Source organism: Pogoniulus pusillus, chromosome Z (assembly GCF_015220805.1).
Source record: "Pogoniulus pusillus isolate bPogPus1 chromosome Z, bPogPus1.pri, whole genome shotgun sequence".
Classification (NCBI taxonomy): domain Eukaryota; kingdom Metazoa; phylum Chordata; class Aves; order Piciformes; family Lybiidae; genus Pogoniulus; species Pogoniulus pusillus.
The window spans coordinates 25573111-25588514 of record NC_087309.1 but is presented as its reverse complement, the minus strand read 5'-3'; positions in this window follow the sequence as shown (position 1 = coordinate 25588514).

Sequence of the window (15404 nt, the reverse complement as noted above, 5' to 3'; positions counted from 1 at the left end):
CTGCTCTGAAGAAGCAGCCTCTGAAATGTTCCCTAAATAATCTAAGCTCTACATAATTTGTCTCCTGGCCATATAGACATCATGCAGATAACCTGGGGACTTAGTAACAGTGTATGGAACTTCTTGGTGTGTGTGAACGCTGTTTCCTGGGATTCCACTGTTAGCAACAGGATTAGGCTCACCATGAAAACTGTTACAGTGCCATGCACAGATAGTAGTTGAACTACTAGCAAAAGTAGGTTCAAACCTGTCATTTAGCAATGTCTCACTATTCCACATTCTCACAAATAGTTAACTCACAGGTTCAATTCAACTCTTGTGATGAATAAAGCAGCAAATCTGTGAGAATCCATAGCCTTAAGGGATCCACTAAGATGAAGTATTGTCAGTTAGCCTTCATGTGTTTGTTTGTGCTTTGCTTTCATTTGGTTAAGCTGTTTTTCTGGCATTAATATCAAGCATTTTGTTTTAACTAGTGCTATGCCTCCTACCCACCCATGGAGACCCTTTTAACCTAACGTCTCTGCTCTGTCACAGAATCATAGAATCAACAAGGTTGGAAAACATCTCCAGGGTCATCCAGTCCAACCTATCACCCAGCCCTAGCCAATCAACTAGACCATGGCACTAAGTGCCTCATTCAGGCTTTTCTTGAAGACCTCCAGGGATGGTGACTCCACCACTTCCTGGACAGCCCATTCCAATGGCAAATCACTCTCTCTGGCAACAACTTCCTCCTAACATCCAGCCTATACCCCCCCCTCCCCCCCAGCACAATCTGAGACTGTGTCCCCTTGTTCTGTTGCTGGTTGCCTGGGAGAAGAGACCAACCCCCATCTGGCTACAGCCTTCCTTCAGGTAGTTGTAGACAGCAATGAGGTCACCCCTGAGCCTCCTCTTCTCCAGGCTACTTAGGGATTAATCTGTGATGTTTTGTCCAGACAGTAACTGCCAGAAATTCCCAAAATTTGAAGACTTGGAAATGATATTTTTATAGTCAGTATTGAGTCTGCTGGTTGTAACTGACAGCAATTCACCCGCATGCAATTGCACTTGGATAACTAAACCTGAATGATGTGTTTCACTTAGTGAGAATTCAACTTTTTTTCATTTTAAAGATTAGAGAGTGATTCAGCATTCAGAAAAAAAATGTGTCAACAAAAGGTTGGCTAAACAGTGCTAGGAGTGGAGCCATATTGGGAGCAATTGAAGGAGGAAATGGTCTGGATTTATTGTCTGCATTAAAGATATTGTGGGTCCCATGGATACCAGGAATGTCATGGAGACACAGCTAATAGGATTTTTATTGGATTATTGTAGAACTGTTGCACCTGCTTCTGAAAGGGACGGTGCCATTAGTTTCTGGCACTGTTCTTGGATGAAAAAGCATAAAGAAGCTACAGGAGCTGGAATCTCAAATATTAATTTTTAAAGAAACTTGCACAATTGTCTTAAAACCATTTCAGTCAAGCCAACAGTCATTTAGTGCCCCTTCTGTCCCTTTACCATATATTATTGCACACAGAAAATATAGTTCCAAATTGAGTGAAGACACTAAAGACCCAAATGACAAATCCCTACTCTCAACAGGCCAGTATTGTTAGATTTTGCATTTATTAACTTCAAAGAAGGTTTCTTTCTTATTTTTTCCTCTCATGTTTATATTTTAAAATGAAACGTAACGTAACATAACATAACATAACATAACATAACATAACATAACATAACATAACATAGCATAACATAACATAATGAAGGGCAGTTTTGATTATTGACATTTTTCTGCCTTTTTGTGGTAACAGCCATATATTTGATGTCTCCTTTCCCCTTTCTCCAGTATGATAGATAACAATAATTTCCTCCCCTACAGCCTGCTGTCAAGCTGCTTTACCTGCATCTGTAAATGTTCTAAGGTTTTGGTAAGGGTTTAAGGTGAGTGCCCTTTGTGGTCATTTCAGTTCTTGCAGATATCACACGTTGTTTGCCTCTCGACTCCGCATTCAGGTGTTGTTGTGTAGGGGTATTCTGCCATGTACGCTGGTTGTGGTGGAGGGGAGAAATGAATTGGTGCGAGATAATATTCTATAAAAATATATATTTATTAAGTTCAATATTCTGAGCTTCTGCCACCCTCAACTACTGTATTTTAATATGAAAAGGATTCTACATGGTTATGAAAGACATTCTAGGATTAATATCAACAGTAACTTGTTAATAACTAGCAAAAAATTCAAACTATAAACAGAGAGAGGATTTTTCCCCGCAGCAAATACCGTTTGGGGTCTATATACTGTTTGCCCAGCAGGTGGGCTCAATGGTCTTTCTGCTCTATGGTAGGAGGCAATAGAAATTAGAGAGGCATTAAAGCATTCACTTAAAAAAAATTGATTAATTATCAATCACCCTCCAGGGCAACGTCACAGCCTATTACTGTGTTAGTTTGAAGCAAGCTGGAATGTTTTGGTAAAAGAACTAGATAATGGGCAGTAAAAAAGTAAACATGGTTGTGTCCCTTCGCTCACAGTCCTGCTGAGAGTTCTGGGAAGAAGAAGTAAAACATTCTCCATTTTGTCTCTCACTTTGCTTCTGGGCTTTGACAAAGCTGCATCTCATTAACCTTGCTGCCATTAAGCTTGCTCCCTAACCTCTTGGCTGCACCTCTCTTCTTTCCGAGAACTGAGGTAAGGTTGAGAGGGCCGGGGGAGGTGTTGGGGTGGTTTGAGAGCCCCTCCTGGGGACTCAGGTTTCTGGGAGGGGAGTTGTGCTTCTGTATTTTTTATCCTTTGTATATTTCTATATATAACTGTATATATTGTAAATAGCTGCTTGTATATTTGCTGCTGTAGAATAAATAGCTTCATTTATATTCCCAGGGGCCCGTTTGAGTTAGCTGGGGCAATTCCAAAAGTGGGGGGGGGGCGGGTTAATGCCCAAACCATCACAATTACTAGCGTCCAAACTTCAGGGAAGTCTTTGCCCTTGGACTTAGAGACTGGAATCCTCCCCGCTTCAGGGGAAATGATGCAGTCTCTGACCTTGTTCTCCTGGCTTCTTCTGGATGCTCTGTCCAAGGACTCTTGGCAGGACCTCAGGTGCAGGGGCAGGATGTCATGCTGTCTCAGCATGGTCTAATGCTGGCTACTTACGCTGATTGTGTGCAGACAATCCAAGGTCTGCTTCCTGGTTACTCAGTGGCAATGGCACGCTTACCAGGCAACAATAAGGCAGTGAGCATGCAATAGTATACGCGGTTGTACGGGAGTCTGAGCTCCATAGGTCAGGCAATACAGGACCTGGTCCTGATAACTCACCACAGTGGCGTGCAGGTGTGCACAGCTGGCTGGGAGACTATGGGAGATTCTGTCTCCATAATAACATTGCTGGTGAGTCTAAGCCTAATAATGAGTGAGTGAGCCTGAATGAGCAAGTGAGCATGAACAATGCAGGGGAGTCCGAGCACGTTGTTTACCTGTGTGCCCCCATTTATCAAATGTGGGTTGAGATTAATGGCCCTTTGGACACCCCAATGACCAATCAGGTTATGGCAGTCAGCCAAACAATACCATAATAGGCAGAAGCCACAAGCCTGGACTTTCCAAATATGGTAAACACGCAGGCTAGCATCCTGCAAGCATGAGCTGGGCACATGGGCTTACAGAAACATGCTTACAACCACATTATACAACCTAAAGGCTGGGCAGGCCAAACTTTGTGGCACCAGGTCTATTGTTCCCCTTTTATCCATTTAACGTGTTTACCTCTGGTTTGGGCAGAAAAACATGTCCAGTCAGGGCAAGACATAAATAAGTCTATTTTCAGGCCTACAGGCCCTCCACAACAGGTGTGGTGACCCACTGAATTTAAGCACATTAGGGCAGGAAAAGTAACTAATGAGGATTCCCAGTTTTTCTGTTTTTCTTTAAGTTTATTCAAAGCAACCAGAGCACATTTTATCCAACAGGGAACTGAGCTGACAGGGTGAAAAAAGGGTTTCCATCACCAGTTTATTTTCACCCCCGGTTTCTAATGAAGCTGAACATTATAGAAACTGGAATGCTACCTGAATTCAGATATCAGACTAAACATACCTAGCACTGATTTTAAAGTGTCTTTTTAGATTTTAAGTAGATTTGGATAAATAACTTGCCATGAGTGATCTCATGAAGTGTATGTAACTTCTTTGTTCACTAGTTACTTCGAAAGGGAGCAGAATTATTCCACCCAGGACCTAATTAAAAAAAAATCTCTGCTTAATGAAAGAAAATCAGTCCATTAAGAATTATAAGACAAAATACATCTTTATTTAATAATGTTGGTGGTATAATTTATCCACAAGTGTTCATTCCTATGAATATCCTATCTCAGAGAAGTTGTGCTTTACTGTTTCTCTAGTACATGTTGTAATTCTCTCCCCACATATCAGAATGACGTGACCTTTTTGTCTACAGTTCCTTTACAAAGACAACACCTCCTAAAATTTTTTACTACTGAATGTTGTGAATATTTCCCATCTTTTATACTAGAGTCATTATATTAGAAATTATTTTTGACATTTAACACCTGTAGGTAGAAACCTGAGGTTGTGAATCTCTGAAGTCAATTACTTTATTCTCCAAATTAATAATTACCTCTCACTTTCAGTTAATATTATCAAGGATTCCAGCTGGTGAATTCTTCCACCTCTTTTTACTCTTTTATCTCAATGCTGCTATTTACTTGCCTATAAACTAGTCTCTTCTTCCAATAACTAAGCCTAAGGATGTTTGTAGCTCCTTCTAGTAGTATTTCATCTCTTGTCTACTTATATGAACTTTCTATTTTGTCTCCCAATGGATCAGTTAATTTTATTTTTTCCCTAGCTTTTTGGTCCATCACATTCCACATACCTACTGGTAACAATTACTCCAATTTTTATATTTCCCTATTATTTCACGTGTTGTCAGACCAACAGGCAACACAATACAGTGTGTGATAGTTTGACTGTTACCCACCCCCCCCACAAACCTTAGAAATCATGCAGACTAGACTCATCCAGCTCTGAAAATATGAATGAAGCTATTTATTTACAGATAGCACAATATACAAGCAGATATTTACAATATATACAGTTATATACAGAAATAGACAAAATAAAATGTAATACAGAAATACAACTCCCCTCCCAGAAATCTGAGTCCCCAAGAGGGGCTCTCAACCACCCCTGCACCTTCCCCCTACCCCTCTCAACCTTACTCCAGTCCCAAGGCACAATGGAGGTTTGGCCAGGGGAGGGTAGGAAGCACAGTAGATCAGCCAAAGGAAAAAAAAAAAAAAAAAGGAGGGTGAGGTTAGAGAGTAAGAAACAGCTCAGCCAACAGTCCCAGCAAGAGTGATGCTGAGTGTTATCTAATGTTTTTATTTCTTGTTCCTATATTTCTCAGGAAGGCTATGAGCGAAGTAGACATCACTCTTGTTTTCCTTTCACAGCCTATAATCTAGTTCTTCTCATCAAAACATTCTAGCCTGCTTCAAACTAGCACAATCCACCCCTGTCTACAAATCCATGGGACCAGATGGGATCCATCCCAGGGTGCTGACAGAGCTGGCAGATGAGCTGGCCAAGCCGCTCTCCATCATTTTCCAGCAGTCCTGGCTCACCGGAGAGGTCCCAGGAGACTGGAAAATGGCCAACGTGGTCCCCATCCACAAGAAGGGTCGGATGGAGGAACCTGGGAACTACAGACCTGTCAGCCTGACCTCAGTGCCAGGGAAACTGATGGAGCAGGTTCTCTTGGGGCCAATAACTGCGCACCTAAGGGATGGCCAAGGGCTCAGGTCCAGCCAGCATGGGTTTAGGAAGAGCAGATCCTGCCTTTCTAACCTGATCTCCTTCTATGATCAGGTGACCCGCTTGGTGGATGTGGGGAGGCCTGTGGATGTGGTCTATCTGGACTTCAGCAAGGCCTTTGACACTGTCCCCCACAGCAAACTGCTGGCTCAGCTGTCAGCCCGCGGCTTGGATGGTAACACTCTGTGCAGGGTTAGGAACTGGCTGGAGGGCCGGACCCAGAGAGTGGTGGTGAATGGTGCCACATCCAGCTGGCGGCCAGTCACTAGTGGTGTCCCTCAGGGATCAGTGCTGGGCCCCATCCTCTTTAACATCTTCATAGATGATCTGGATGAGGGCATGGAGTCAGTCATCAGCAAGTTTGCAGATGACACTAAGCTGGGGGCAGATGTGACTGAGTTGGAGGGCAGAAGGGCTCTGCAGCGGGACCTTGATCGCCTGGACAGATGGGCAGAGGCCAATGGGATGGCATTCCATAGCTCGAAGTGCAGGGTGCTGTACTTTGGCCACAACAACCCCATGCAGAGATACAGGCTGGGGTCGGAGTGGCTGGAGAGCAGCCAGACAGAGAGGGATCTGGGGGTACTGATTGATACCCGCCTGAACATGAGCCAGCAGTGTGCCCAGGTGGCCAAGAGAGCCAGTGGCATCCTGGCCTGCACCAGGAATGGTGTGGTCAGCAGGAGCAGGGAGGTCATTCTGCCCCTGTACTCTGCACTGGTTAGACCACACCTTGAGTACTGTGTTCAGTTCTGGGCCCCCCAGTTTAGGAAGGACACTGAGATGCTCGAGCGTGTCCAGAGAAGGGCGACGAGGCTGGTGAGAGGCCTCGAGCACAAGCCTTGTGAGGAGAGGCTGAGGGAGCTGGGGTTGTTTAGCCTGGAGAAGAGGAGGCTCAGGGGTGACCTTATTGCTGTCTACAACTGCCTGAAGGGTGGTTGTGGCCAGGGGGAGGTTGCTCTCTTCTCTCAGGTGGCCAGCTCCAGAATGAGAGGACACAGCCTCAGGCTGCGCCAGGGGAAATTTAGGCTCGAGGTGAGGAGAAAGTTCTTCACTGAGAGAGTCATTAGGCGCTGGAATGGGCTGCCCAGGGAGGTGGTGGAGTCGCCATCCCTGGGGCAGTTCAAGGCAAGGTTGGATGTGGCACTTGGTGCCATGGTCTAGCCTTGGGCACTGTGGTAAAGGGTTGGACTTGATGATCTGTGAGGTCTCTTCCAACCTTGGTGATACTGTGATACTGTGATACTTCACTCAGAGTATTGCTGAGAACTATCTGATCTGGTCTAAAACAATATTTACACTAATGGATATTACAAGTTCAGTTCACACTTCATTCCAGCTATCTCAGATGTAGGTGATTCAAAACCTAAGAAAAGAGCAAACAGTTTGTCTCCTCACAAGTGAGACGAGAACAGAGACTCCCCGGTGACATTGGGTTCATGCTCATGTGCTGTAGATTTTCTCGTAAATTCTTTCCTTGTTGGATGCCGAAGGTACCTAGAACAGAAAACTCCTAACAGCTTGTATTATATACTCTGAATTTAAACTCTCTCAGCTAAGGTTAGATTTCTCTGTGGAATACACTGGATTTCACCATTCTCCTGCATAACCCAGTAGGTTATTAATAAGAATTGTGAGTAAAAGTTTTAATACCTCTGTAATATAAGTTTCCCCTGCCGTAGAGCAGATAGAGTTTCAGCCCACTCTGCTGGGTAAATAAGATAAAGATCCCAAACAGCATTAAGCCACGGGGAAAACTCCTCTCTCTGTTTATAGTTTGAATGTTTGCTAGTTAAATAACAAATTATATCACCCCAATTAATTTCTCTCCTCTGCCAAATAGGTGTAGGTATTGAGAATCCCCCTCTGCAACAGACTCCAGATCTGGGTTCTCACTAGACTGTAAACTACCAATTCAGTTCCACACTTCCGTTCATAATATTTTAATCTACACACAGTAGAGATAATAGAATCCTAGATGTCTATTTACACTCAGACAATAATGTATTTTTAAAATTTATGCAAGAGAGAAGAAAAAATATCTCATCATAAAGTACAACAGTTGCCTTCTTAGAATAAGGTAGAACAACTGCCTTTTGTAATTTCGTTATGCATATAATGTTAGCCTGAAATTACTAGCCAGCTTTCAGATTTCTAAAGCTAGGTAAGGAAAATTCTGACATTAACTTTTCTCTGTCTCTGTTCATCCAACTTGAGAGTACATACTCTGGAACATGTACTCATTAACTCACTAATATGCACATAATTTTTAAATAGCAAGCTTGAAGATATGGTGGTAGAAGACATTTTAAAGCTAATTAGCCAAGCAAGAAATTTGTTCTCCATTAGCTAGAGGAAAAGAAGTTCACAATATAAAGGAAATAGGTCAAGGTACTGAATTGTCCTGCAAGTGACCTATCTGTTTGTGCTATGAAATAGTTCAGAGATATAGACTGTATCATTTAAAGTGCCATCTAATTACTGCAAGGCAAAACAAACATAGAAGTTATAGAATCATAGATTCAGTCAAGGTTGGAAGGGACCACAAGGATCATCTGCTTCTGACACCCCTGTCATGGGTAGGGACACCCCACCCTAGATCAGGCTGGCCAGAGTCCCATCCAGGCTGGCCTCAAACACCTCTAGATATGGGGCCTCAACCACGTCCCTGGGCAACGCACTCCAGGCTTTCACCACTTTCATGCTGAAGAACTTCCTCCTCATGTCCAGCCTGAACCTACCCATCTCCAGCTTCGCTCCATTTCCTCTAGTCCTGTCACTCCCTGATATCCTGAAAAATCCTTCCTCAGCTTTTTTGTAGGCCTCTTTCAGATACTGGAAGGCCACAAGGAGGTCACCTCAGAGCCTCCTCTTCTCCAGACTGACACCCCTATCTCTTTCAGTCTGTCCTCATAGCAGAGCTGCTCCAGCCTTCTGGTCCTCCTCGTGGCCTTTCTTTGGACATGCTCCAGCACATCCACATCCTTGTTGTAATGGAAGCTCCAGAACTGGATACAGTGGGGGTCCCAGTAGAGCGTAGGAGACAGGGAGAATGACCTTCCTCAACCTGCTGGGCACACTTCTCCTGATGCTGCCTAGGATCTGGTTGGCCCTCCATGCTGCAAGTGCACACTGCTGGCTCATGTTGAGCTTCTTGTCTACTAGCATCCCCAAGTCCCTCTCTTCAGGGCTGCTCTCTAGCCAGTTACTGCCCAGCCTGCATTTGTGCTTGGGATTGCCTCGACCGAGTTGCAGGACCTTGCACTTGGTCTTGTTGAAGCTCATGAGATTGGCTTGTGCCCACCTCTCCAGCCTGTCCAGGTCCCTCTGCATGGCATCCCTTCCCTCCAGTGTGTCTGCTTCACCACACAGCTTGGTGAGATATTTCCATTTTATTGGAAATATCTTTATTGCTCATTGAGTAACTTCTAGGTTATTTTGATACAGAGATAAATCTATGTAACTGGCCAATTACTTTAGTGGATCATGGTGAAATGGCTCAGAGGAACAAAAAAGTAGATTTTCTTGTTTCCTTAAAGTCAGTGTGAACACGTATTGAATTTCAGATCTGGATTTGGTTGATTCATCTTTTCACCTCAGTATTATTTTGTATTTCACGCTTCTTAGCCTCAGAAAAGAATAAAAACACACACTCTGTAAAAGCCTTTCAGACTGCATATTAGAAAACATGGACTTTCAGCCTTATATTGAAAAATCAGAAAGCTTACTTGGATAAGGGTTTTCCTACACATCAGCCTTTTGCCAGATACAGTAATTTATTCTACTTCCTGTTCATGCACTTGAGGAACTATCTACAAGGATATTTTCTCTCCCCAGATATTTATTGTTGGTCAGATGATCTCCATTCTTCCCACCTTCTATTAGAAACTGTGGATATGAGCTTCATTCTGCAGCCTTGCATTTGTAAGCTTATGTATGTTAACACATGCTTATTGTAAAATGTGCTTTGACAACCCTCTGCTAAGGCTTTTCTCAGTTTAAAGAATTGTAAGAAACTTTGGACTGCTTCACTGTGCTGGTTCATCATTTATGATGTCCAAAACATGAACATGGCCAAATTGACTTTATCTAAACTCTTAAGAAAAAATGCTTCAATTAAAGATCATGCTAAGTGACTATTGTGGAGGGCCCATAGGCCCAAAATAGGCTTATACCTGTTTACTTATCAAAAGGGACACAACTGACCGGGAGCCATAAAGTCTGGCGTGCCCAGGGCCCAGGTTGTGTAACGCGGTTGTGTAAGCCTGTGCACCTAGCTTATGACCCATGCTATCCTCATATTTGGGGAGACAGGCCTGTGGACCCTGCCTAATGTGGCATGGTTTGGCTAACTGCCATCATGATTGGCTATTCTGTGTACAAAGGGCAATTAATCTTGACCCACTTTGATAAAAGGAGATATGCATGTGAATAGTGTGCTTTTGCTTCACTGATTTTGCTTCAATGATTTTGCTTCACTGATTGCTGCTATTTGCCTGTATTGCTTGCCTTTCTCTAAGGAACCCAGTCTCCCATGCAGCCGTGCATTCTATTGTACGCCCGCTGCCTTATGACTGCCTGGTAAACTCCACTGCCGCAAGTTACCAGCAGCAGACCCTAGATTTTCTGCATGCGATTGGCCTGTGTGGTCAGCGTGATGTTGTGATGAGACTGCATGACATCCTGCCTCTGCACCTGAAGGTCCTGCTTAGAATCCCTGGACATACACACAGATTGTCTAGAAGAAGCCAGGAGAACAAGGTCAGAGATTGTCTGCATCCTTTCCCCAGAATGTGGGAAAATTCAAGCCTCAACGTCCAACAAGACAGAGTCCCCAGAAAGCATTTAGGCACTGTCTGGACTGTGGCTTGCCCCTGCGAGGATAATTATAATAATTTGTGAGTAAATGCTCAATGCCTTTCTGTAATTCTCTACTGCCTTCTGCCATAAGCAGAAAGAGCTTGGGCCCATCTACTGGGCGAACAACATATTTACTCTGGAAGACATATTGACAATGGGGATTCTCTCTCTCTGTTTATTGTTTGAATGTTTGCTAGATAATAACAGTTCTATTTGGTGTTATTCCTAGAATGTCTTCCATAACTGTGTAAGAACAAATATTAATATTAGAATTCAATGGTTGGGTTTGGCGAGAATTCAGACTATTAAAATTAATAAATTATATATTTTTATAAAATACAATCTTGCATCACGTAACTTCCCCTCCACAACAGTAACGTTGACAGTAACTCTTTTACCAATATGGCGTGGCTAAATCACAATGCAATGATGGGAAAAGTGTTTATCCCTTCTCAAAACAAATCAGAGAACATAATCCTTGGAGTAGTTATTTTTTTAGAACTCACTTTTCCTAACCCTGAAAGGAAAAAGTGATACACCATCAAATGTTCCAGTAAGGTTTCACTGCAGAGTTCTTCTTGGGCTGCAAATTTTGAATATCCCACTTTCAATTAAAAGAAAAATATATTTATGTATAAAAATGAATGATCTCACTTATTTTTTTCAGTATCAATCAAACAGAATTCCATATCATTTTAGAAAACAATGCTATATACTCTTTGTGTCACATCAGACACCAAAGCAGTAAGTTCACGGGCAGATATTTACAAGGATACCCCAGCTGAATTGAGATGTCTTCTAGTCCTTTCTCTAAATTGCCACATTTACTGCCTGCTGTAGAAAGGGGAAGCCACCAATTGATTTCTAATTCTGCAAACCCCAGGGTGTAAATGTGATTAGCGGTAAATGGAGAAGTTCAGCAACTGTTAATTTCTCCCATCTTTGTTGTTTTTCCTAGTTAAAATATTAACAAAATGCATATGTAGGCCAAAACTCACTTCAATGCAGCTGAACAAAGGATATATATTTAATCAGAGCTGTGGGACCCCGATGCGGTTGTCTGAAACAAATGTGACATGTGCTTCCTCTCAAAAAACCAAAAAAAAAAAAAATCAGGCAACTAATAAACAGCATCAGTGTTTTGTCATAATGTTCATTGTCTACATGATGTAGAGTTTAATGTCATTATGCTATGTAAAAAAGCCAGACATACACAGCTAAATTTGTCTTTCCCAGTTGGCTGTCCCTGAGGAGATTATAGTGCATGTGGTAGCTTTGTTTGTTTCTTGAAAAAGTGTGCACATGTTCTTAAGTTTTAAGTTATAAAGGAAGGTGGTGAGGAGAGACATTAACCCCTTCATGGCTGAGTGTCTCCTTGGAAAGAAACCATTTTACTACAGTACTAAGTAATTATTTTTTTTTTTTTTTGTCTCTGTGTTTTTTTTTTTTTCTTTCCTTTTTAACCTAGACAAGATTCTCCACCATCCATAGGTACAGAGATTTACTGACACTTGTTAGCAAGGAAACAGCTCTTATTTTGCAGACCTAGAAAGTAACTTATGTTTGCCTTTAGTACCTAGCATTAAATATTTTTTATTCATTAACTTACAAGCAGGAAGTTCATGGGCACAACATTGTGTAGTCTACTCAAAATGGTTTGAATATCTTAGGAAGCCAACTGGAAAGCTTGGTTAACTTGGTATTGATAGCTCAGTCTTAGATGGCTAAAGCTGAGATAGATAGATTTTATCTCTATACCTTTTGAAGCAAAAATCTTATCTTAGAATGCATAGAAAATTCAGTGAGTTAACAGAGATGTTGAATGAAAAATGCAAAAAGATTCTCTGTAAGAGAATCCATTCTAATGAGTAGTGGACAAGCTGTAGAATGCGTATCTTTTAGAAAGTGAATGTCCAGAATAGGAGATCATAGAATCATAGAATGACATGGTCTGGAAGGAAGATGTTTAATTCTATTTTTGAAAGGCTAGAAGGTTGCCTCAAGTGGGTGTATTCATGGCTGAAGTAGACATGTTTGCAACTATCATTTGGAAAGATTGCAGGCATTGTGGAGATACACCTCAAAACTGTCATGGAGGGGGACTCTGACACCTACGCCAATTGTGGTGGAGAGGAGAAATTAATAAATGTGAGAGGATATTTATAAAAAAATATGTATTTATTAACTTCAGTATTTTCAACTCTCACCACCCTCGACCACTGAACTTTAATAATATATATATATATATATATATACATCAAACATTAACTATTATAACAACTGGCATACATTCAAACTATTAACAGAGAGAGTTTTCCCCATGGCTTAATGCCACTTGGGCTCATATACTATTTGCTCAGCAAGAGTGAGCTGAAAGCTGTTTTCTGCCTTATGGCAGAGGCAATAGAAATTACAGAGGCATTCAAGTATTTACTCACAATTCGGATTAATCAATAATCAACCTCCAGGGCTATGTCACAGCCTATATGAATGTTCAATTCTCCAGAGTCTTTGCCTGTGGACTTTGAGGCTAGAATCCTCCAGTTTCAGGGGAAAGGACAGTCTCTGACCTTATGCTGCTGGATCCTTCTGGATGCTCTGTCCAGGGAATTCATAGGCAGGATCTCCAGGTGCAGAGACAGGATTCCATGCAGTCTGAGCATGGGTCCAATGCTGACTACTCAGGCCAATTGAATGCAGACAAGTGGGTCTGCTCCCGGCAACTTGTGGCAGTGGCGCTCACCAGGTAATCATATAAAGGCAGGCATAGGTGAGTTCTGCAAGGAAGTACGCAAGCACGCAAGCAAGCAATGTGGGGAAGCTGCAAGTAATGTGGAGAAGGCTAGCACGTGAGCCTGTGAACCCCTATTTATTAAATATGGGCCGAGATTAATGGTCTCATTGGCCACTCGAATGACCAATCAGGTTGGCAGTCAGCCAAACCTTACCATACTAGGCAAAACCCATAGGCCTGGGCTCCACATATGGGAATCACGTGGGCCCAGCACTATGCAGGCATGAGGTGGGTGTGTGGGGACTTACACAATCAGGTGTCCTGGGCAACTGACTTTATGGCCCCGGTCTGCTGCACCCCTTTGTGCTCGTTTACCCCTGGTGCAGGCAGAGAGATATGTCCAGGCAGAGCAGGCATAAATAAGCCTGCTTTCAGGCCTACAGGCCCTCCACAACAAAAACCTCTCCCACCATTGAAGAACTATGAGCATGCTGGTAATGGGAACCTCACCAGAGTCATCTGTCTCTGAGTTACAGAGCTCCTGCTGAAGAGTTGCCATTACCTCATTGTGCTGTTTACCAGACAAGAAGCCCAACAAACTTCAATTCACCCATCTTATTAAAACTCTTTGTAACAGTCTCAAAGATAATTCCTTATCATATTTTACTCCCGTGGGAATCAAAAGACATTGTAGAACTCATAACTTGCATTGCCCAATACTTAAGAGATACAGGAAACAAAAACTCCGGATGCTCAAATTTAGAAATGTTGATGTCCCAGAGAAACTTCCAGTATGGACGTATCTTTCTTTCTTGGACTGACTCAGTAACTAAAGCCTGTATAAATGTAATAGCACACTATAAATATGTGTTTCATATTTGCCTGATACTTCTTGTCTGCTCTGCTCTAATGAGAGCTATTGGAAATTGACAGAGCATCAGTGGTGCCCTGAGCTCAGATATGGTGGCTGTAACATTATGAATATTCAACTGACATACATAAGGCACAAAAATTATATCCACTTCAAATTGTGAGATAGAATATATATATATTCAGTCTCCAGTTCTGTCACCTCTTGATAATTCATATATTTAATTTGTCATTTGCTCCATGGGTTTTGTTTTTTTTTCTTTTCCAGTGGAAAAAACAACTTTGACTTCTTTTGCAAAGAAACATCAAGAGATCAATTGTTGTTCTTCTCATTCAACTGTAACCAGAGTCATAAGGATCTCAGGTGTCATGAGAATGAATCTTTTTTTTTTTAGTAAACTGTTTGTGGTATTATTGCTCTGTTTTCTTTTGGCAATCCAGTCTTTGCCTTACAATAAGCAGTTATTGTTTAAGCATCTTTAATGAGATATATTAATCAAGCATGACTATAAGATATCAATATCAATAATATAATAATATGAATTGTAATTATGTGTACCTTATTTATTTATATAGACTGGTTTATTAATTTTATGAAATATATTATCTATCCACAACCCTTGTATAAACACTCAATTATTTCCATACGTTTGCAGCATTTTCAATGGAAAACATACTGAGCTTGGGAACTAAACAGCTACAAGTGGGAATGCTTTCCTTTCTCTAGTAGCATCCAATCTTTGTTGCTATTTGTTTAATGATTACTATTTCTAAAACACCTTTTTCAGTGTTACAGAACATTTTTCCTTCTGTTTTCTCTGGATTACATCCCAGATACAGAGAAGCTTCATCATACTGGAAGCCAGAAACAGGAAGCATGTCCCCTTGCTGTTCTGTTATCTGTTTTGGAGTAAGATCAGATTGTTTAAGAGATGCGTTTCCAATTCTGGCTGCCATAATAAACAATTTTTGAGTAAGGTGTTTTGCTCCAGTGAAACACTATGCAGTCCTATGCTGCACATGGCATATCTGAACTTTGTCAACTTTGAATTCAGGGGACAATTTCAGACACAGTTAGGCACCTTTTGCTAGGCCCTCTACAAATGTTTATAC